This window comes from Felis catus, chromosome A1 (genome assembly GCF_018350175.1).
Source record: "Felis catus isolate Fca126 chromosome A1, F.catus_Fca126_mat1.0, whole genome shotgun sequence".
Lineage (NCBI taxonomy): Eukaryota > Metazoa > Chordata > Mammalia > Carnivora > Felidae > Felis > Felis catus.
In genome coordinates, this window is record NC_058368.1 from 50,320,719 (window position 1) to 50,342,816 (window position 22,098).

General features: G+C 35.7%; 1 long non-coding RNA gene across 5 annotated transcripts in view; it reads left to right on the top strand.

Moving 5' to 3' along the window:
• The window catches only part of LOC109498550, a 528,643-nt gene that overhangs the window by 83,468 nt on the left and 423,077 nt on the right, over window positions 1-22,098 (top strand). The gene's annotated exons all lie outside the window — the stretch shown is intronic.

The window sequence follows — 22,098 nt, forward strand, 5'->3', positions numbered from 1 at the left end:
ATTTCCTTATTTAGGAACTTGATTTAACTCTGGGAGAAACTTTTGTTCATTGCTTTCCAAAGCCACTAGCACTATCTTCTTGTCCATTATCTTCCATGGGCACACTTGAAGCGGGTGTTGGTGAATATATCATACTTTGTATTTGCTTATGTTTTCCAGCAAACATCTGCCTATTTAAGTTTGCAAGGGGGAGCCCTTAGAATTGTTTGAAAATCTTAAAAGTCAAAATCTTTTTGACGATATGCTGTGATGTCTTTGACCAAATATCTGTTATGAGGTCAGACCTTATAAACTTTTCTGCCTTGCTCATAAACCAGCTAACTTTTGCCTGAGCTTATCTCTTTCTTATAATGTCTTGCTAAATCTAGTATTTATTATCCCAACAATATCTTATTCTGGATTTTTAAAATTCTTCTACAATCAAATTCTGGATTAGTTCTATCTGCTGTGATAAATAAAAGCCCAAATTTAATGGCTTACCACAAGCAAAAGCTTATTTCTTATTCATGTAACAGCTCCTGGCTGGTGGGAGACTTTCTTCCATAAGCAGTTTCAAAAATCTTGGCTCCTTCCATTGGTCCTGCCATTTCCCAGAACCGGCCAACAGAAAGGAAAGGGCCCAGGGAGAAGCTTATGTGCTCATGTGCTATACAGACTTTCAAAAGTCTGTATAGATAGTAACACATACATTCCACTCACTGTCTATTGGGAAAAGTTACAGACATGGGCCCCCTCTAGATAGTTGCAAGTGCCCCTGGGAAACATAGTATATGGTTATGCATGGGCTTCCTCACAACAATTCTGTAATGTGGAAGGGGAAGGAAAAATTTTGGTAGACAGTTGCCTCTCTCTACCACATTTGTGAGGAAGCAGAGATAAATTATCTGCCACACTGGGCTATTTTGCTATTTCTTCATTTCAGCTTTAGTCAAAAAATGTTTATTTCAGAATTCTTTCTGTCTTTAAAAGTCTTCTCATTGACTGGAACCAAGGAAGATGTTTTCATTTCTCTTTTCTTTTTAATTCTTTGTGTTGTCTCTAACTCAATAAATAGAGCAGTTATTCGGGGTCCTATTTTATTAGTTGTAAAAAATGAAACTTGTTTTAGTGCTGAGAACCTAATTGTAGAAGACCCTTTTAAAAAGCTCATGATGCTTTCTCCTCTCTTTGGGAAAGTTTTCTAATATAAGACCCTGGTCCTTGGTCAAGGGTACTAATACAAACTGAGCTACACATTCTCTTTTTTAAAAAATTGAAATATAAAAACAGTGAGACCTAGTGTTTATGATTGATAAGAGCTGAGTCACTTGAGTGGTAGTTTTCTAGCAATAAATGTGTCCTTGAAATCCTGTGCTGAGATTCTTGGAGCTGCCTTATTTTCTTCCTTTCTTGACCTTTTTTGTTCAACTGCTTCTGTAACATCTTGATAAATAGCAACACTCTTCCCATAAATTCTCTTTTGTATTTAATCTAGCAAGAGTGTCTATTGCCTGTTGACTACAACCCAGAGACCCTTAATTAGTATCCCAGGGAAGCATATTTATTCTGGGATCTTCAATATCTGTCCAATATCCATTGGCATTTTGAAGATTTTTTTTCTCATTAATTCTCACATTAATGGCTTAGATTGACTGTGTTATACCATGGGCTATATGTCTTTTCAGAAGCCCAAGAAGTGATTTCTTAGAACTAGATGGATGTCAGCTACTCTGTTCAATAGTGTGAAGTTCACTCATATTCTGCCTGTCTTTTCGTTAATAACATCATGATCATAGGAAAATAGGTAACAACGCTTTTTTGGGGATAGTGGCATTAGAGAGAGTAAATATATTGCTCAAGGCCATATAATAGGTAACTGATAGAGATGGTATTTTAATCCTTATCTGCAAAACTTCAAAGCCAAAGTTCAAGACCTCTAGATATAGCCTTTTACATGCCATACATTTAAATAGATGCTAGGAGATTGAAGATACAATTTTTAAAAACTCTGCTCTTTGTTCTTTAAAGTCCTATGGTTTATCAGTAATTAGGCGATATCAATATAATATGGTAGGTAAAGGAGAGAATTACCCTGAGGACTATGGAATGTGGAAGAGGAAACTAGCATCCCCATGGGTGGGTGTATATGCTATCTTATTAACTACTTTCTGGTTGTTTTGTAGTTCCATTGTCCTTTTCTGTTTCTCTTGCTGCCTACTTTTGTTAATTGGTGGTTTTCTGTGGTTATACCCTCTGATTCCCTTCTCTTTATTTTTTGCTTTGTGGTTACCATGAGGCTTACATAAAATATCTTATCAGTCCATTTTACACTGATAGCAATTTAACATTGATCACATATAAAAACTTTACTCTCTTTGCTCCTCCCTCTTATATATTTAATGTCACAATGTACCTCTTTTTATATTGTGTATTCATTAAAAATTATACTAGTGATAGCTATATTTAATACCTTAACCTTTGTAATATAGTTAGGTGTTAACACACCATCATATTATAGAATCTGACTATGTATTTACTTTTACGAGCGTGTTGTATAATTTTGTATGTTTTCATGTTATTAATTAGTGTCTTTTCATTTCAGTTTGAAGAATTCCTTTCAGTATTTCTTGTAAGGCAGTGTTACTGCCAATGAAGTCCCTCAGCTTTTGTTTGTCCTAACTTCTGGGTAGAATATTGGCTGGCAATTTTTTTTTCCCTTCAATACTTTGAGTATATTATCCCATTCTCTCCTGACCTGTAAGGTTTCTGCTGAGAAATGTGCTGATTGCCTATGGGGAGTTTCTTCATAGGTTACAATCTTTTTTTCTCTTGCTGGTTTTAGGATTCTCTCTTTGTCTTTGATTTTTGACAGTTTCATTCTAATGTGTCTTAGAGAAGATCATTTTGAATTGAAATAATGGGTGCTCTAGTAGCTTCATAAACTTGGATGTCGAAGTCTCTTCCCAGGTTTGGCAAGTTCTGAGCCATCATTTCTTCAAGTAAGCTTTGTGTCTTCTTTTCTCTCTTCTCCTTCTGGAACTCCAGGGATTCTGATATTGCTTCTTTTGATGGTGTTCCATAGACTATTCAGGGTTTTTGTTTTGTTTTGTTTTGTTTTGTTTTCTTTGTTTTTGCTTTTTCACTTTTTTTTGTCTGTTCTCCTCTGAGTGGGTTATTTCAATGTTCCAATTCTCTAACTTGCTAATTCTGTCTTCTGCCTAATCTATTCTGATATTGACGTTTTCTATTACATTCTTCGTTTCATTCATTGATTCTTCAGCTCCAGAATTTCTATTTGGTTCTTTCTCTATTTCTATCTCTTTGCTAAATTCCTCATTTTGTTTGTGTATTGTTTTCCTGATTTTGTTGAATTGTCTTTCTATGTTTTATTGTAGCTCATCGAATTTCCACAAAACAGCTATTTTGAGTTCTTTATCGGGTAAATCACAGATGTCTGTTTCTTTGGGTTTGGTTGTTGGAGGATTATTATGATCTTTTGTTGATGTCATGTTTCCTTGATTCTTCATGTTCTTTGATGTTTTACATTGTTGTTTTCACATTTAGCAATGTGAAATCAAATGGCAGTCACCTCCTCTGATCTTTACTATCTGCCTTCAGCTGAAAGATCCCTTTTGTCCGTCCTGCTTATGTGCTGGGGCTTTCTTTGACCTTGTATGGATACACCTGCTACACTATTCTTGCTCTCTCTTACAGTGGAATTTTAAAGCTTGCAGAGCTTCTTTCGGTTTTACAAGCCACCAGGCTGGCTGTTGGTAACTTCTTTTGTTTTCCCAAAAGTGGTGTTACAGCTCAGGATTGTGGTTTCTCCCTTGCCTGCAGATCTTGGCTTGTTTTCTGTGTGCCCTCCTTGTCTATCTGAGCTTACTCTCACCACACCCTCAGGGGCCCACATAAAGACCTGGCTGCAGAGTTGAAGGAGGTATGGGTTTGGCACTTAGGGCCTTAGGTGTCTCCACGACCAGATGGGGAGATCCTTGGGGGAGAGTTTCCTAGCAGCTCATGGGCAGGTTTCCTGCCAGAGTCTAGAACACTTCAGCAGGATCCATGTCCGGTTAGTGTCATCTGATAATCTTATCTACCCATTTTCCTATCTCCTCCATCCTTCCAGTCATAGAGCTCTTACTTTAATGCTCTGGGCCTTTCAAGAACAGAATGAGTTTCTTTAGTAGCATCCTGTATGGCTGGGTGCTCACTCACCATCCTTCCCTTTTTTCCCCATAGGAGGGAACCCTGGCCTCTTTCTGTAAACTGTGCCACCTTTGTAGGGAGGGATGCTATAGGCAAAGTTTCTCTTACCACTCCAATGGAGTGTTGAAACTTCTCCAGAAAATTGGATTTCCACAAATGCTCTTGTCTGTGGGTATCTGCCCAAGTCAGTGTTTCCAGGTGCTTCTGGAGTATAACCGAGAGGGTCCAGAGCCAGCTCACAGGCTGCTAGTTCCAGCCCATACTGGGATCTGTCTGCTTATTACCCAATTCACAGGTGGACTCCTCCTGGGTCCCTTAGTGTTCTGGATCCCACAGCTTTCACAGAGACACTTTTATTCATGCCTAGATGCTGAGTTTTAGATGTTAAAGAAGGAACAAAAATGAAGGACGTCTTCTACCACCATGATGCTGACATCACCTCTCTCCATATTTTTGATTATTGCTTTAAGAAATAATCTTGGGGCACCTGGGTGGCTAAGTCAGTTGAGTGTCCAACCTCAGCTCAGGTCATGATCTCATGGTTTGTGGGTTCTAGCCCCGCATTGGGCTCTGAGCTGACAACTCAGAGCCTGGAGCCCACTTCAGATTCTGTGTCTTCCTCTCTCTCTCTGCCCCTCCCTCACTTGTGCTCTCTCTCTCTCTCTCTCTCTCTCAAAAATAAATAAACATTCAAAAAAAGAGAAATAACCTTCGGGTGCATGGGTGATCACTTGTTAAATGTCTGATTCTTAATTTCAGCTCAGGTCATGATCTCACAGTTCTGTGAGTTCGAGCCCTACATTGGGCTCTGTGCTGATAGTGTGGAGCCTCCTTGGGATTCTCTCTCTCTCTCTCTCTCTCTCTCTCTCTCTCTCTCTCTCCCCCTCCCTCCCTCCCTCCCTTTCTCTCTGTCCCTCCCCTGCTCATGCTTGCTCTCTCTTTCAAAATAAATAAATAAACATTAAAAAAAGAAATAATCTAAAAGTGGGATAATTAAATCTAAGAGAATAATGTAGTTTCACCCTTTTGTTTATTTGGTATTTTTATTTTCTTTCCAAGTAGACTGTATGCTCCTTGATGATAATTCCAAGTCTTGTTTGTAGATGAGTCCTCTTCATCATTGAAAGAATAGCTTGCACTTAGCAGGCAGAGGAGCCATCACTTCAATGTTCTCCATGTTAACTCCATTTCTCCATGGAAGAAATTGATAATTTATATATCTACATCTAGAGCAGTACATGGTCTATGGTAGATGCTCAAAATCTGTTGAATGAATGAATAATTCTAACTTAAGACTTGGATTAGACTGTTTATTGATGGGTGAGGTCACTGTGTGATCAGAAGCATGACCCTATGCCCTTCTTCTCTTCAACGTGATTGTTTCTGGGAGCTGGAGGTGTATATATTGAGTCAGGCAAAACTTTTGGCAATAGGCTAATTATTTAAATTTCCTCTCTTTTTTGAAGCCTGCCTGACTTAGCTGCTCATCATCCTAAGTTTATTTATCATGAGACTGGCCAAGTAATTTGGATTCTGATTTAGGACAAGGTAAAAGACATGCTTTAGAATCTGGCCAGAACTGTGGCCACTAAGCTTTTTTTTACCATGTCATTCTGTGTTAGGGGATTATGTTATGACTCAGATTATGACAAAATTGTGGGTTCCCCCTCCCCAACATTGGTCAGTGTGTATGTGTGTGTTTCCACATGTCTCAGGAACCATGAGGAGGGAGAGGAGAGATTTTGTGGAGAAAGATTCAGGCATTCTTAGGCATTGGCTGCAATACAAGAAATCTTGTTTTTAACAGTAATCATGCAAAATCATTTTCGACTTTAATACATTTGAATCCTGACAAGTTTAGGATCAGAATAAATTAGACACCACTGTGAATCAGTTTGGAGGGTTATGTAGGGTAGATGCAAACCTAAGCAAAAAGTTATTTTAGAACGAGTTTTGTCTTAGCATGTTTTGGAGAATATCCAAGTTTGAGTGAAAAACAAAATGCTGAAGTAAATTAGTGCTGAAATTGAACAGTTTATATGTCAATTATCATCAAAATAATCCTTCAGCCTTTTTCTTTTTAAATTCTTCCATTGGTAACTTAAAATTTCACACTTAGATCTCCTCAGACCGTTTGCTCTGAGTAGATCTTTGGATGACTTTGTCTTTTTACAAGATTTCAGGCACTATGGAGTCTGCCTTGAACACAGTTGGATACCCCCACCTTTTTTTTTTTTTTTGCATCAATCGTATAAGAGAATGTTCCTCTCAACTTAGAAGGATTAATAACTTTCTGCATTCTACCTTTGTTTATAGAAAGAGTAGATTAGAAAAAATAAAACCAGATTGAACTGCAAGAGACTGGCCTATTTCAGCTCCCATGACTTTCTCTATGGTTGTCCCCATTTCAACTGGACCCTCAAGGCTAATATTGGTCAACCTTGAAGTACATCAGGCAAGGACAGAGGGGCTTTGAGAATGGGTCCAAAGGAGCTCAGAAGTTAGCTTGAGCATTAAAAGAGGAGTACTAAAAGATTGGAGAGGAAATGATATGATATTCTGAAGGAAATTGCACTTCCGTTTCTCTCTTTTTGCTTTGTGACCTTGGGTAAGTGGGGTGTGGGAGATAAGAAAATACTGCGGCAACGTTAGATTTTTATTATTAAATTTAAAAGTTTTGAAAATATTACCCTGAGGATAAAATTCTGATCTAACTTTCTCTACTTTAACATAGGAATTTTCCAGTTCCCCTTTTTACAGTCAGAATGTTTCAGGTGATTTTTTTTTTAATAGACGATACTATTTATTTATTTAATACAATTTATTGTCAAATTGGCTAACATACAGTTGTAAAGTGTGCTCTTAGTTTTTGGGTTAGATTTCTGTGGTTCATCATTTACATACAACACTCAGTGCTCATCCCAACAAGTGCCCTCCTCAATCCCCATCACCCATTTTCCCCTCTCCCCAACCCTCCCATCTACCCTCAGTTTGTTCTCAGTTTGTTCTCTGTATTTAAGAGTATTTTATCGTTTGCCTCCCTCTCTTTCTGTTTGTAACTATTTTTCCCCCTTCCCTTCCTCCATGGTCTTCTGTTAAGTTTTTCAAGATCCATATATGAGTGAAAACATGTGATATCTGTCTTTCTGTGATTGACTTATTTCACTCAGCACAATACCTTCCAATTCCATCCACATTGCTGCGAATGGCATGATTTCATTCTTTCTCATTGCCAGGTAGTATTCCATTGTATATATGAACCACATCTTCTTTATCCATTCATCAGCTGATGGACATTTAGGCTCTTTCCATAATTTGGCTATTGTTGAAAGCGCTGCTATAAACATTGGGATACATGTGCCCCTATGCATCAGCACTCCTGTATCCTTTGAATAAATTCCTAGCAGTGCTATTGCTGTATCGTAGGGTAGTTCTATTTTTAATTTTTTGAGGAACCTCCACACTGCTTTCCAGAGCAGCTGCACCAGTTTGCATTCCCACCAGCAGTGCAAGAATGTTCCCATTTCTCCACATCCTTGCCAACATCTGTTGTTTCCTGAGTTGTTCATTTTAGCCACTCTGACCAGTGTGAGTGACACTGAGATATACTAGTATCTCAGTGTGGTTTTGATTTGTATTTCCCTGATGAGGAGTGACATTGAGCATCTTTTCATGTGTCTGTTGGCCATCTGGATGTCTTCTTTGGAAAAGTGTCTATTCATGTCTTCTGCCATTTCTTCACTGGATTATTTGTTTCTAGGGTGTTGAGTTTGGTAATTTCTTTGTAGATTTTGGATACTAACCCTCTATCTGATATGTCATTTGCAAATATCTTTTCCCATTCTGTCGGTTGCTTTTTAGTTTTGTTGATTGTTTCCTTTGCAGTGCAGAAGTGTTTATCTTGATGAAGTCCCAGTGGTTTATTTTTGCTTTTAATTCCCTTGCCTTTCGAGATGTGTTGAGCAAGAAATTGCTGCAGCTGAGGTTAAAGAGGTTGTTACCTGCTTTCTCCTCTAGGGTTTTGATGGTTTCCTGTCTCACATTTAGGTCTTTCATCCATTTTGAGTTTATTTTTGTGTGTGGTGTAAGAAAGTTGTGTAGTTTCATTCTTCTGCCTGTTGCTGCCCAGTTCTCCCATGTGCTTATTTTGGTAAAGTATTGAAAGTTTATTCTTACCAATAAGCACAATAAAGATAGGTAGATTATATACTTTTGTTTTTAAATGCTATTTTGGTATTAACAAATTCTGAAATCTGTGATGCTTACCAATAAGGAACATAGGTATAGTAACAGTTTTCTCATCTTTTAGTCCATGATGCACAAGAATTTTGACATAAACATGTAGATCTTTCAATAGGTGTGCATTTTAGAAGATCATATAGAATAAACCTTATAATAAATCTTATATAAGCTAAAGGGCATTTCCAAATCCATTTAAGTTACCTTGAAAATGGACACATCTCATTTTACTCAATAATGAAACACCAAGAATAGCATATTGCTGTGTGTGAGAGTGTTACATATTTCTTTTTTTTTTTTTAACTTTATTTAACATTTGTTTTTGAGAGGCAGAGACAGAGTGTGAGTGGGAGAGGGGCAGAGAGAGAGGGAGACACAGAATTGGAAGCAGGCTCCAGGCTCTGAGCTGTCAGCACAAAGCCCTATGTGGGGCTTGAACCCATGAGTGGTGAGATCATGACCTGAGCTGAAGTCAGATGCTTAACCGACTGAGCCACCCAAGCTCCCCCAAAGAGTGTTAAGATATTTCAATAAATGGAGATACAATGGTTTGCTGAATTCTATCTTAAGTGATAGCTAGATAAAAATCTAAATGAACTGAGAAAAAATTAGTGCAATTAATCAGACCCTGAGAAAAAGTTTTAATAGAATCCATTTTCCCTCATTTAGCCAAACAACTTTTTGTGAGGAACACCATATACAAGGTGCTATGGCTAGAAGCTGTGTCACAAATCCAACTCTCAATGTGTTTACTCTCAAATTAGGATTACTGACAGATTTGCATATAACTAATTTTTCATTTTATTCATTTTTTTTCTAGAAGGCCTAATAGCATATCTGTATTTATTGAATATATTTCTTGGGATATAGTTCAAATATAATACATAATAATAAACAAAATGCATATTTTTGATTTAATAATTTGGATTGACTTGTCTAATAATTTGGAATTTCCATTGGGAAGTGAAATGTTATTACCCCCTCCCCCCCCCCCCCCAAAAAAAAAGCCTACAATAGATTTCATCAACCTTTTGGATCAATTTTTTTGACTGAATGAAACAAAATGTTTTGACTATCTTAAGTTAAAGTCATCTAGTAACTTAGAGTTTATGTATTAAACAAGAATTTTTGAGCCCCTATTAAATAAATAATAAGGCTAGATATTGAGGATGAAGTTAGAAATGCTTTCAAAAGAACCCTAGAAAAGTGTTTAGTCAACACAACTTGTTTAAATTTCATATTAAATTACTCAAGTGTCAGTGAGATTCTAATAATAAATAATCATCTAAAATATTTATGTAGGTTTGTATACTAGTCCTTTCAGGCATGTCTAGCCTATGAACAGCCATTGCCTATGTTTGTAAATTGAGGGGTCCCCAGTTGTAAATAAATATCTTTTTTACTGTCCTACCAAAACTCATTGTCTGCCATTAAAGCCATATTACTTTCCGTTATTGGTTTAATTTCACACGTATTTACTGAATTCCAATTATGTACCAGCCACTGTGCTAGATATGTAGACGACCTAGAGATTACTTAAGACTACAAGAAAATTATTAAGCTTTGTGAATCCTTGGAGTGAACACACTCCTCCTGGGAGGATGCACTGACTTTCATCTGAGAGCAAGAGGGAGAAGAGAGTTGTGCCACAGATGTTAGGAGGAAGGTGTGATAGTTGAATCAGAAACCCGGAGGGGGTTTTTAGGATACTAAGCTAAATTTAATATTTGAAAGAAAATATTGTTAAGTATCTCATTTCATTTAATGTAGTGATTTAGTATATTTAAGAGTTCAATAATTTGCAAATTGAAGAAACTGTAAAAAATTCTCTCCTGTCTTTGATAGTTCTAATATGATTTACAAACTTAAAAAATTTACAAACTTTAAAAATTAAATGCAGTCTAATTTTTTATTAATTGTTAATGTTTTATTATTTATTTTTGAGAGAGAGAGAGACAGAGCGTGAGTAGGGGAGGGGTAAAGAGAGAGGGAGACACAGAATCCAGAGCTCTGAGCTGTCAGTGCAGAACCCAACATGGGCCCGAACCCATGGACCACGAGATCATGACCTGAGCTGAAGTCAGACGCTTAACTGAGTCACCCAGGCACCCCACAATTGAATTTTTTAATTGAAAAAGAATAAAGTTTCTTGGTATTTAAATATATAATAATCAAATAGCTCATTACAATGTGAACAGAATAAAAACTGTCTCTTAACAACATGATGCCACTACTAAATTTCTTTTGCAAATAATAGACTATTTAGAGATAATGTGATTCAAATGCATTGAATTTGACATTGAATTTATAGTTAGCTTGTAACAGTAAGATCATTCTCACTCCATTTCCATTTGTTTCTATGAACTCTTGTTGCATAACTTCTAGTTCATCTTAAAGTCATCAGTTCTATATATTAAAAAAATTGAAAGTCATATTTCAGGAACAGTACAGTTATATTAGATATTCTGACTTTTTGTTGTTTACATTATAAGAAAACCCATCAATTTCTCTGAATTGTGTCAGCCAAATTGAAAAGTCTAAAGGTATTAAAAATGGAGAGACAAAAGCTCCCTGCTTATATTGAAGTTTTAGCTCTCAAATTAATAATATTCTGTTTTCTTTTCTTGAAAGCAAAAGAAATCTGGACATATAAATGCACAGATAAGTTATCCTCCTGTTGGGTGATTAATGTGCATTTTATTAGCTCTATAAATATGAACTTACATAATAGATGCTAATGGTTTTGAATAAGTTGTTAAGGCCCAACAGGTCAGTGATCCATGGTGTCTAAATTCCTTAAACACATATTTGCATAATTTACCTTTCAAAAATTTCATAAATGCATATTTATAGGATAGACTAGGGTTTAATATTTATTGCCAATTCTATGCTTCATAGTATAGAAACCACATTAGTTTATTGGTTCTTGCACACAAACTCCAGGGACATTTTTGACTGTATTAAAATTTTAATCAATCAGAAGCCAACTAACTGGAAAACTTCAGATATTTAGATTCTCCCGTTAAGGTGCATGTTGTGCATAATAATTGTATAAGAGGCACTTCAGTAAATATGTATCTCATATCTACATACTTGCTACGTACACTGTGTTGGAAACTGTAGTTACAAATTGAATAAGGCATTGACTCTTGGCTGAGCTCTCATTTTGTTGGTTAAGTTAGATAGGTGAGCTGATAATCTAATATAGTTTCATTTTTCTGAAGTTCAATTTAAGAGCAAGAGAGAGGTATAGAATAAATATTTTGGGATAGAGTCTTTATTTAAAAGTTAGTGTCTACACTATGTTCTAGCATCACCAAAACTTTTGTCCTTTCCTGGACTCTGCTTGCATTTCCATCTACACTACTCCACTGTGAAAATTACCAGCCAGAGCAGTATGTTCTCTCTCACTGGTGGCTGTGACCCTGGCTCATCTCATTTTCCTTTTCACATTGTTAAAAAAATCTCTCATCATTTTCTCATAAATTGAGAGTTTAAAAGCATTGCTAAATTCCTAGGGATGTTAATTCAAATCACTTCACTTCAATTCAGTGCCGTGGCATATAGTGTGGTTCTGATTAGTGCAGTTCACATCAACTCCCCAAATGGTTTACAGTGAGTAGTGATTGGCCTTCAGTCTTCTGTCCATTTTTTTCTCTTGTGATCATGGTGGAAAACCAGGGAAAACTGGCATGCACATCTGTAAATATATTGGCTTCATGATATGTGGTATGTTTGATATAGGTAACCACTGACCTTGTCTTTCTTTACAGCATTCAGTTTTTGTGGAATTTTCTTCATTAAGACAGTGGTCTAGAAATTTTTACATCTTAAAATTTTATATCTTAAAATTATACCTAAAACTATACCTTAAAATTATATATCTATATCTACATGAGTCTTTAAATATATTTAAATATATTCAAATAGAAACATATTCAAATATATTCATATATACGTGTACACACATATATGTATATATACAGACACACATCTATATCTCAGTCTCTGAACAAAGCACATTATAATCAACATAACTTAAAAATATTTTTTATTCACTGGTTTCTTTTTAATCCTTCAACTCCACTCACTCCCAAATGCTCCCAATTTCTTGGTCCCTCATACTCTCCCCACCACCACCCTCATTTTCAAATTCTAATTCTTTCTGCAAGTGGAAACTTCCAGTGTTTTAATGTTATTGATAAGTTCCTGGTAAACAAATTCTACTGTAAAGATTTTTATTTCAAACTTTGTTAAATGTGTGCAGTTCAATTCACCTCAACAAATGTTGTTCTATTGTTTCCTCATTAGTAAGAAAAATACCATAAATATTGGGTTTTTAAACATAATTTAAATTATTGAGCTTCTGTGTCTTCACTGGCGAAGATGTGAAGAAAGACACACCAGGAAGATATAGAAAATGTCAGCTCCCTTTCTTCATTGCAGAATTTGAAATTCTGTGCCTGCAAATTTTTGACTTAGAAATGACAGGGTTGAAAATTTTAAGGTTGGGAAGTCTTTCAGGAAAAATAAGGCATTTGTTTGATAGTGTCATACTAAGTTTTAAATCGTAATTCCATGCTTCTGTCCTGGTTTCTAGCAACTTGGATGGAGGGTGAATTTGGATAGGAGGGCTGTCAGCAGCATGCAGAATAGGAGATTCCTGAATAAGACCTAGAGTACAGGCCATGATTCCAAGTTTCTTGTCTAGCCAAGGCCAGGTTAGATTCACAGCAGCAGCCTCCTTCATTTTCCTGACTGCTCAGAATTGTCATGAAAATCAATGTCTGCTTCTTTTTTTTACGTTTATCTATTTTAGAGAGAGAGAGAGACAGAGACAGAACACAAGTGGGGGAGGGCAGAGAGAGAGAGAGAGAGAGAGAGAGAGAGGAGACACAGAATCCGAAGCAGGCTCCAGGCTCTGAGTGGTCAGCACAAAGTCTGACACAGGGCTTATACCCACAAACTGTGACATCATGACCGAGCTGAAGTCAGATGCTCAGCTGACTGAGCCACCAAGGTGCCCCTCAGTGTCTGTTTCTTATGGAAGAACCCACACAAACTTGCTGAGATTTTCTTGCTTATTGTATTTTGCAATATTTACTCTCTATTTTTTTCTTATTGCTTTCACTGTCTAATCTAGAAATGACAAGACATTGACAGGTGATGCAGTGACACCTTTTAATCTTCTTCTGTCACTCTTTAAACTGTTATTTCAAGATTATTTTATTCACCTGCCATTCACCTTCTCATCTAAATTTCAGCTTCTTTCCACATATTTAATGCACCATTTTTCAGAGGAAAGCATTTATGAGGGATCCTTTCAGATAGCCAACATATGAAATTTCTTTTGAATTGAAATACTTTTAGGTTGTTTTATGCACTTCCCACCCCTCCCTCGGCAGACCATCAGTGACTGGGAAATCAAATAAGAGCAAAAGAATAAAGTTAATCAAGAAAATTCTGAACCAACTATCCAATTGAAGGTCATCTATTGTATTTAGTTATCATGTTTTCTTTTTAGTTTTTTCAATCTGGAATAGTTCTTTAGTCTTTTTTCCCCCCATGACCTTGACATTTTGAACAGAGGACAGATATTTTGTGGAATTTGCCTAAAATTGGGTTTGTCTGATATTTCCTCAATATTGGATTTAGGTTATGTACTTTCTGGGGGCTAGGGATAATACAGAAATATACAACATTTTCTTTCTCACTGAAGAATATCAACTGGCACATGAAGTTGAATTGCCCTCCTATTGACGATGTTACTTCAGTCTCTTGGTTAAGGTGATGTCCGTCAGGTTTCTTCACTGTAAAGTTACCACTTTTCTCTATGTAAATTTAAGTATCTTGTAGACTATACATTAAGTTATATAATGTCCTGCTTGTCGTCAAACTTTTACCCATTGGTTTTAGTATCCAAATTGGTAACATTTGAATAAAGACTATTAATTAGGTAATATTATTATAATGTTAATTTATTGACTTTGATAAGTATACTGTATTTATGTCAGAGTATGTGTATCTCAGAACAAAACAATGAAACACTTATAATGAAGCAGATATATAATTACTAATTATCTGAAAAACTTCAAAGGAGGTGAACAGGTTGTAGTATTGGAGAATAATAAGAAATCTACTTATATAGAATAGTCATGGAAGGCTTCTCTAAGGACGTGATATATAAGCCAAGTTCAGTATGACACTGAGTAAGTTAGCCAAATAGAAAGATTAAACTGATATCATATAAATAATATCTACTGAATTTAATGACACATTAAAAAATCATTCACTATAAATGGTTTATCCCAAATGCAATGACAGTTTTCTATTAGGAAATCTATTAATGTAATTGATCACATCTATATATCCATTAAAAACAAAGATATTTAAATAAGGGGTATAGCTTTTAGAAAGGAAGATTCAAATTATTATTTCAATTGGCATGATTGTATGTAATTGGAAATTCCAAGAGAATGAACTAAAACCTCTTACCAATAATAAAGGAGCCAGAGATAATAGAAAGACATAGAGAAATATAAGAAATATCAATATCTATACTATTTAGAAGCAATATCCAGCTACATGATAAAATGGTAAACATTTCTATGCTGATAGCAATGAAAAATCTTAACTAAAAAAATCCTGATAAGACATGCGCAGAAGTTATTGAAATAAAGTATAAAATTTTATTAAGAAAAATAAGTAATATTGGAGTAAACAGGTCTACTGTTTAGTACTGTCATACTAAAGCAATAGTATTTTATCCTTCAGGCCAGAACTTACAAACTTGTAATTCCTATGGATAAAGAGTGAAGAGTTACAAAGGGAATTTCACATTCTTTTTTTAAAAATTTTTTTAATGTTTATTTTTGAGAGAGAGACAGAATGTGAGCCAGGAAGGAGCAGAGAGAGAGGGAGACACAGAATCTGAAGCAGGCTGCATGCTCTGAGCTGTCAGCACAGAGCCCGATGCAGGGCTGGAACTCACAAACTGTGAGATCATGACCTGAGCTGAAGTTAGATGCTCAACTGACTGAGCCACCCAGGTGCCCTGGGAATTTCACATTCTTTTTTTTTTTTTTAGGTGAATTTTATTTATTTATTTATTTATTTATTTATTTATTTATTAAATATATGAAATTTATTGTCAAATTGGTTTCCGTACAACACCCAGGGCTCATCCCAACAGGTGCCCTCCTCAATACCCATCACCCACCCTCCTCTCCCTTCCACCCCCCATCAGCTCTCAGTTTGTTCTCAGTTTTTAAGAGTCTCTTATGCTTTGGCTCTCTCCCACTCTTTTTTTTTTCCTTCCCCACCCCCATGGGTTCCTGTTAAGTTTCTCAGGATCCACATAAGAGTGAACACATATGGTTATCTGTCTTTCTCTGTATGGCTTATTTCACTTAGCATAACACTCTCCAGTTCCATCCACGTTGCTACAAAGGGCCATATTTCATTCTTTCTCATTGCCACATTCTTTAAAATTATATTCCAAGAATCAACAGTCTGAGCACTGTAATTAACATCATCTGGTTGGGAGGACAAAGGAGAGTGGTGTGGAATATAGCCACATAGAAATATGCATTCCTTTGAAAGACAGCAGTGTTACTTAGCTCCTGCTGAGTTGATTCCATACGGGAATTGAAGTACAATTCAGTTTCAATGTTGTCAGATATACTTTTTATTTCCAAGAGATTCCACAAATTAATTCATTGTTTTTTTAAAAGGTTATATGTTTGTTTTGAGAGAGAGAGAGAGAGAGAAAGCATGAGTCTGGGAGGGGCAGACAGAGAGAGAAGAAAGTGAGAATCCCAAGCAGGCTCTGTACTGTCAGTGCAGAGCCCAAGATGTGACTCAAACCCACCAATCGTGAGATCATGACCTGAGATCATTCAACTGACTTAGCACCCAAGCGCCCCTAGAGATTCTGCAAATTTAAAAATGTATATGAAGTGATCTGATCTGTGAAATTTGTCAACCATTTCAACTGTTTAAAAGAGTATTTATATACACCAATACTGCAAAGACCAAAGAAAATACATCTGCAGACTGCATCTAGCTGGAGGGACACATATTTGTGGGCCTCTTTTAAGCAATGGGAAGAATAAATGTCTACAAAAATATCACATCATTAATAGTTCATATCTGGTTTGAGGCCTGGACACTGATCAAAGGGTTGAAATAAAATACAGTTGGTTATTACATTGTAATATAATATGAATTCCCTATTACCTTTGATGATTCGGAACACTTTAGTGTTTGGTGAAGCTCCAGTTATAATTATGATAACTGAATTTAGTTTTTCTATAGAACAGAAGTACAACTGGTTTTACAAAGTGTCAATTAATAAAATGTGATATATCATCTTTTTATTCACTAATTTAAAAATTTTTTGAGTACCTACTATTGTCAGATACTATTTGAGGCATAGGGGACAGGGCACTGACAAGTATACCAAAACTATCTGCCCTCAGGGAGCTTTCATTTGACAGTGCCTTTCTAAGTAGATGAAGTAATCATTTCTGTATCACATAGTTATATGCTGTAAAATAGTAATGGTCCCTTCAAGTGTTCCTGTTTTGAAAGATAATTACATTCTATTGGACTTTCATTAGCTTCTTCTAATGGTGTCCTTGGCCCCAGTGCTCAGTTCATTAGCTTGTGTTAATTAGAATTCCAGAAATATATTTGAAATGCCATAACCTTAATTTTAAAAATGAAATTATTGGTTACATGTTTGAACATTAGATACTACACATAATTTATGCATGGCCCCTGTGAGGTGGTCTATACTTAGATGTGATTGCGGGAATTTGTACTATATTTGCAAATCATTAATGCCAACTTAACTTTACCTATATAATTCTCAAATTAAAAGGCGACTAAGTTTTACATAAACATTTTTTCTGTAATATAGCTAATATAGATTGGAAATAGGGAGAATATATGGAATAATTGCTACTGGGGGCATAACAGGGCAAAATACTGAACATGGAACAGTGATATGGACACATTCCCTTTTTAAATATTTGCATAAACTTTCAGAAGTTTCTTAAATACATTTCTTTCAGACCAGTTGTACTCTGATATTCTTATATGGTACTTGCAGTCTTTAGGGAAGAAAAATGAATGAAGAGTAATACTCATAGGTCTATAAGATACATAAATAATTAAGGCATGCCACAGACATGAAACACACCTGTCGATAAGTGAAATGAATTTAGAACCATTTTGGATAGCTTGGGACCACAAGTCATATAAATGGGTAAAAATCTTGATCAGATTTTCTATAGTATCACTTCTAGAATTGGGTCTGGACACAGGACCCAAGAATTGGGACACAGGAGCCAAGGGAATTGGCCTGGAGCTAGAGTGTGGTAGCAGTAAGTAAAGAAAGAAGCAAGGCAACAGGGCCAATGATTTGACCTGGAAAAGCAACAGATGAACATGATTTTCCAAATGTCATACAGTACTGAGAGACATAGGCCCTTGTCTCGCCTCCTTCCACTACTAGTCCTGCTTCCCCAAAGCAACTATATATACATATAATTATATATATAATACATATACGCATGTACATACGTATGTATATACATATATACATATACGTAGTACATATACATATAATATACATATATACATATAATTATATGTATATATAGTTGAATTAGTAGCAGCTAATGTTTAAATTATGCCTAGATCAGCCAATATGCTGTTGAGCTAATTGACTCACTGTGATATTCCATTTTCTTTTTTTTTCTTTCTTAGAGTTAATATAAATATTTGCATTTTTCATTTGGACATGTTTCAGTGTTCTCTGTTATTAATATATTTTCAAAATGCTCAACAAACCTGATATGGCCAAGCATAATTATTAGCTGCATTCGTTTCTTGGAAGGCTTCCTTCTGGAGCCAGCTCTCCTCTTGCCTCTATGAAGGTTGGCAAATCTCTGGGTCTGTTGGCCAGTAGAACCCTGGTATTCCCTTTCACTACTTCCTGGACCTCATGTATTTTTCTTTTGTGGTTTTCATCCTTGTTTTGTTGGAGAACATCCTCTTATAGCTTCCTAAAAAACCTGTGACCATTAATGGAAAGTTTCAGTTTATAGAATGTGGAACAAACTTTCATTCATTTATTCACTCATTCACTCATCCAACAAATATCTTTTGAGCACTAGCCATATACCAAACTATTCAATAATTTCTCAGGAGAGGCTATATTAAGGATATTAATGAGATTATGCCACCCATTTGTTTGAAACCCTTTGGTTGCTTCTCTTTAGCCTTAAAATAAATTCCATACTGGCTCCTGAATGATTTGACTCCACTTCTCTGGCCACCCACATTTCATGTCACTCTGGCAATCTCTGATTCTAGGAACACAACTGGCTGTTTAGCAGCATGACCTCTTCCGTTGTATATGTTGCTCTTGCCCTAGATGTTTACATGCCTGGTGTCTCATCATTCAGAACATAGCTTAACTGTTATTTCCTTAGAAGCCTCTCTGAGCTCTTTCTAAAAAGTCTCCTACCCCTTTTCATCTTTATCATAGTTCCTTGTTTAATTCCTTTGTGGCAATAATAAACATTTTAATAAATGCATTAATTTATTGACTTGCCTATTGCCTATCTCCTTCATTAGAATGTAAACTTGATCAGGGCAGGGACTTCGGCTTGTTCATCATTGTATTCTTGCAGACTAGTACAGTATAGGGAATGGAATCACTTTTAAAGAAATATTTGTTGATGCATTAATCAGTTTGAAAAATTAACTGAAATGACTGGTTCATAGACTCTACTGTTTAGGGCAAAGTGTTGGGAGAAATGGACTGCTGTTTACCTGGTTTCTGGGTACTACTCTGATTTCTTCTCTCAGTACTCGGCTTTGTGGGTTTCAGCTGCATTGAGCTTGCCAGAGTTTCTTGAATAAGCCACTTGCTCTCCCTCCTTTGGTCTGTAGCACAGTGCTGTATCCTCTGATATGCCTTATGTTCTCTACTCTCCTGTGCCTGACTTATCTCCACTTGGTCCCCAGGCATCCCACCAAATTTCAGCTCCTCTGTGGAAATCAATGCTGACAATTCTAAGACTGAATCTGGTAGTTGTTTTATAAGTTACTATACTCTTTGTATTCAGCCTTTAATAGCACTTTGCATATGGTCAGAATTGGCCCTTTTACTTTTCTGTTATTCACATAAGAAATAAACTCCTAGAAAGCAGAGAGACTGAAACTTGTTCACTCTTTTCTCAGCATGCACAATGGATGTTTCAAAATAGGTACTCAGTTTATAATTGTTAAATGAAAAACTTGTGTAAGTAAATGAATACTGATAGAGAATATACTGCACAGGAAATAATATCTTTAGAAAAATGTTTTGGAGATGGAATGGGCAAACAGCAATCTGTAGAGAGAACTTTTTTTTTTTTTTTTAATGAGGTGATAGACCGTAAGAACATAGCCTGAGGAAAATGGCAAAAATAATTTTATGTTAGCACATCAGAAATGAGGGACTACATCAATGCCAAGGCCACTGTAGGAAGAGTGTTTTAGTGGAGGGTGACAGAATTCTGATTGTAATGCAGGAAGAGATACTGGCTATCAAATGAGGAGGTAGGGTTGATGAACGCAGATATATGTCACACAGTGATGACAACTAACATACAGTGGGAAATTTGATGCAATTATTATTACTCTAATATGTGCTGGGTATTGTATTCATGTGCTTTCTATACATCATCTCTACCCGAACAATAACCTATGTTATTTCTACTTTAGAGATAAAGATAGCCATCTATGGCAGCCTTCAAAACTGGTGTTCTTTTCTTCAGTTCCATTACTCGACACTGTGAATAAACAAACCAAGAAAACAGAGTCGCATGAGTTTTAACATTGAAACAACAAGGTTTCTTAAGTCCTCATCTGGCTTAAAAATATTGAAATGAAGTTCTTGATTTATAAATCTACGTAGTTGTAGAGAACGATGTGTATGCTCAGAGTCTTAACTCCACACACTTTGATGAAAATATTATTCATGGAGTTTTAATAGCTTGAATTTTAGTATGGAAGTTTGGATTTTAAAAAATTATAAAACTATTCATTGAATTATAAAATGCAAACTGAAAAAGCAAAGAAATTATAAGTGTGCAATTGGATTAATTTTTATAAATTAAACACATGTATGACTGTCCTAAAAATGTAGATGTTGAATATAATAGGGCAAAGTCAATATGGCAGTAGGAAGAAAAAGAGAGGAGGCTTGGGAGGAAGCCCATACTCACAGGTTCTAGAGGTAGGGGTCACCATGTGCTACGCAGAGCCACAGGGGAAGCACCAGAGAGTGGTTAGGTGACAAAAGACAGGTGACAGGGGAGAGTCTAGACCAGAGACTGTATTGGGTTTTCCACAGGAAGGCAAGGCAAGGCAGAGTAAATAGTAAACTTATTGATTTAAATTCTTTAATGATATAGGTCTATTGAGATTGTCTCTTTCTTCTTGTGTGAGTTTTGGCAGATTGTCTCTTTCAAGGAAGTGGTGAATGGTATCTAGGTTATCAGATTTATTGGCATTGAGTGTTCATAGTATTCCTTGATTATCCTGTTAATATCAGTGGGATTGGAGTAATGTCCCTCTTTAATTTTTAAATCAGTAATTTGTTTTCTCCATTTTTTTTCTCTGTTTTCCTGGCTAGAGGCTTATTGATTTGGTTGATCTTATCAAAGAATCAGATTTTGATTTTGCTGTTTTTCTCTATTGATTTTTTGTTTTTCAATTTCATTGATTTGTGTTTTAATGTTATTATTTCTTTTCTTTGCTTCCTTTGGATTTAATTTTCTCTTTATTTTCTAGTTTCCTAAGGTGGAAGCTTAGATGATTCATTTTAGATCTTTTCTTCTTTTTAAAAATATATTCATTCATTGCTATAAATTTCATACTTAGTATTGATTTCACTGTATCCCACAAATTTTGATAAATTATGTTTCCATTTTCATTTAGTTCAAAATATTTTAAAACTCTCTTATTTTTTCATTGATTCATGTAATATTTAGATGCCTGTTGTTTAAGCTCTAAATATTTTGGGGTTTTCTACCTATCATCTGTTACTGATTTCTAGTTTAGTTCCATTGTCATTTGAGAGCAGACATTGTATGATTTCTATTAATTTTATTAATGTGTATTTTATGGCCCAGAATGTGGGCTATCTTGGTGAGTATTCCATGATATTTTGAGAAGAATGTGTATCCTGCTACTGCTGTATCACATAGTCTGTAGATGTCCATTATATCCAATTGATTTATGGTATTATTGAGTTCAAATATGTCCTTAATGATTTTATGTCTGCTGGATCTTTCCATATCTGAAAGGGGTGATGTAGTCTGCAACTATCAGTGGATTCATGTATTTCTCCTTGGAGCTTTTGATGCTCTGTTGCTAGGCATATACACAGGATCATTATATCTTCTTGGGGAATTGACCCCTTTATCATATATAATGCTACTCTTTATCCATTATAAATTTCCTTGCATTAAAGTTGGCTTTGCTGAAAGTAGTATAGTTACTCCCACTTTCTTTTGATTAGTGTTAGCATGGCATATGTTTTTTTCATCCATTTACTTTTATTCTATATATGTCTTCATATTTAAGTTAATTTTTCTTGTAGAAAACATA